Here is a 3417-nt window from a genome sequence, read left to right on the forward strand (position 1 = left end):
TGAGTTCTCCCACACACACACACGCACACACACACACAACCCCAATAATTACATACTTGGGCATTAATATTTCTCCTAGATTGGAAGACTTAATAAAATTGAATCATATCCCAATTTTAAAGAACATTGAAGATGATCTTACTAGAAATCTCTGCCCATATCACTTATGGGAAGAGTTGCCTCAGTAAAAATGATGGTCCTGCCGAGAATAAATTATTTATTCTCAATGATTCCAAATAAACCTTCAACTGAATGGTTTAAGTCACTGGACTCTTTGATATCTAAACTCCTTTGGAAAAACACAACTCCACGTATTAGCTTAAAAGCATTACATAAATCTAAAGATACCGGAGGATTAGAACTTCCCAACTTCTATCACTACTATTTAGCCAATAGGTTACAATATATCTCAAAGTGGTTAAATCCGAATACATTAGATGAAACTTGGATAGACATAGAACAAACTTTATGCAATAATATTAAGATTTCAGATCTACCATTTATTAGCACAAATATAAAAAGACATGTTTGCTTTAAAAGCATCAGTATTAGCTCTTCTCTGACAGCATGGTGGGAATATTTGAAAATGACAAAATCTTCACTACTCCCCTGTAGACATACACCCATCTGGAACAATACTGACATCTTACAAGAAAATAGTATATAATTAAGAAAATTTCCCATGTTGGAGCGTCAAGGGAATTGAACGTCTGGAACACATATTTGAAGGTGTAGACTTTATTCCATTTAATAAATTAATAATAAAATTTGACATTGAAAATAAATACTTCTTAGAATATCAACAAATTAAGTATATCATAAAAAAGAATTTTAAGCTTAATAAAACTTTGTTAAAAACACCAATATGTGTGTTAGAGTTCCTTAAGCTTAAATCCCCCAAATTATTATCTAAAATATACAAGAAATTGTCTAGAATCAATGACTCCATAATGCTACCTATTGCAAAATGGGAGTCAGATTTATGAATCAATTTTGACCAAAACACCTGGTCTCAAATATGTTTAAGAACATTTAAAATTACTAGAATCTCCAACCTACAATTAATACAGTATAAAGTTCTTTATAAAATAGATTATACAAGTCAGCGAATGTTTAGGATGGGATTTACATCATCTAACAACTGCTCACAGTGCACAGGCAATATTCCTGATGATTATATCCATGCACTCTGGTTCTGCCCACCCGTTCAGAGGTTCTGGGTCCAGGTTTGTGAAAACTTGTCTAAATGTCTGAAATGTAATATTCCACTCTCTCTGTCTGTTTGCTTATTGGCTATGTTGGAAGATGTTATCCTGGAAAAAAATACATGTCGCATGATTTTCACTGCCTTATGCATCGCAAAGAAAACCATACTCCTGAATTGGAAAAATAAAAATAATCTTAGCATTAATTAGTATAAAAATCTTCTGTTAGATCATATTAGTCTTGAAACAGCATCTGCCGACACATCGGATCAATCTCTTTGGGCTCCTTTGATTGCCTCCGTTACATAGTGAGAGTGGGTAGTCTGGGATCTGACCTTGTGGGGCCTTGGGGTTGATGTGGAGGCGGGTGTATGGGTTTGGGGCGCCCGGGGGGTTGCCTGGGGCTGGGCTGTAGGGGGTACCAGGGCAGGGGTCGCCCCCGGGCTTGGGCCTGTGGGGATCGGGGATCTTGGGCTCTGACGGGTGGGTTGCCGGGCTCTGGGCCGGCTTGCGCTCTGGTGCCCGGTTCTGGGCAGGGGCCTTACACAAGTGTACGGCTCGCTGGTAGGTTGTGGGTTCATGGGCTGGGGGGTTGGGTGTTTGGGGGCGTGACCAGTGGCCCCTAAGAGGGGGTAGTTTGACCCAGCCTAGGTGTCTAGTGTGCTATGTGTTTTGAGAGATGTCCGAATGAGGGATGGGTGTAGTATTTCTTCTGGGGTGGGGACTGGGTGGATGTCCTTGGGGGAGGCCCGGGACTGTGCATGGCTGACTGGCTGGCCCCTTTCCTGTGGTGGGGGCTCGCTCCCTTTGCTTCCTGGCTCTGTCGGCAGTTGGGCGGGCGCTCTTGGCCGGGTCGTCCTGGTGGGGTTTGGCTTCATCTGGTGGTGGGCTGACTGCGGTTTGTGGGGGTCTTGGCGGCCCTCGGGTGTGTGGGCCGCTGGTACTGCTTCTGGCGGCCCTCGGGGCTCTGTCCCTCTCTGGTCTGGAGCCACTAACCCTTGTGGCGACTGCAGGAGCTCCAGCTACGCCTCCCAGTCGTCATTGTGAATGCTCTCGTGCCATTCCCGCACCCGTCCACCAGGCGCGCATTTGGCAAATCTTGAAAAATCACCTTCCGCTCATGTCAGTACGAATCCAACTGTAAGTCTTAGAAGTTTGACTGAAATCCAACCTTCTACACAGTAGTTATTGTCGCTTCCTGTTTTGTGGCAAATGTTTGGCAAGGATTTCCTTTAGGCTTTTCAAGGTCTTGTGTGATTATCAATGTTCAATGGCGAAAGTTTTAATATTTCATATTTCGGAGAAATAGGACTACTGACCCAATGATCTTAAATATTTTCTCTGAGTGGGTGGGGCTTTAGTGATATCATTAATGTACCATAGGAATGTGCCCAGCAGTGCTCCCTTATGATGCTCAAAAATTTGGTGTAGATCGGCTCATGTTTCATTGAGCAATAGCTGATGGAACAATCTAAGGGGTGTACTGGAGTCAAATGTTAATATAATCCTATTGGCTTTTTTAGAGGTTAACAAAGATCATTTATTTCCAATTTGGAACAAATCAGATGACGCATGGTTGATTTAGAGGCAACCGTATGCAAACGGCGGGAGATTGGAATTTGCCGTTCAGCCACGCCCACATACTTGAGCCAGTATTGAGAGACAGATTTTGCCTCATGTCATTAAGCCCGTATTTAAATCTGAATGAATCTTAGTGTAAAAGGAAGAGAACCATCCAGAAAACAGGTGACTTCCTGTTCAAAGGGGGCTGGGCTAAGGTGACGTCATCAATTGACTTTGTGAATGTGATGAGCGTATGTCAGTTATTACACACAGAAAGTCTCTTTCAGCTGGGATGTTGTGTGTATAAGTTATTCCACCTATATATTTTATAGTGAAAGGTCAGATTTTGAAGCTTGGCCATGATCCAAAATCAGGTCAATTCAATCTAAGATGGCGGACTTCCTGTGATGTTTGGACCATGTCTACAATTGACTTTTTCTCCTGACAAGATACACAAGTGTACCGGATTTCATGATGGTCAGTCAAAGCATGGCTCTGAGCTGAGGTATTAAAATAGTCTAGGGGGCGCTGTGGAGGCATTAGGCCACATGCATGAAATATTGGACTGCATTCTTGTTGGGGGGTGGATACTGATCGAGCATATTGAGTTTGGTGCAGCTCGGATGAAATATGTGGAATTTAAAGGCAA

Source organism: Nematolebias whitei, chromosome 12 (assembly GCF_014905685.2).
Source record: "Nematolebias whitei isolate Nwh7 chromosome 12, NemWhi1, whole genome shotgun sequence".
Lineage (NCBI taxonomy): Eukaryota > Metazoa > Chordata > Actinopteri > Cyprinodontiformes > Rivulidae > Nematolebias > Nematolebias whitei.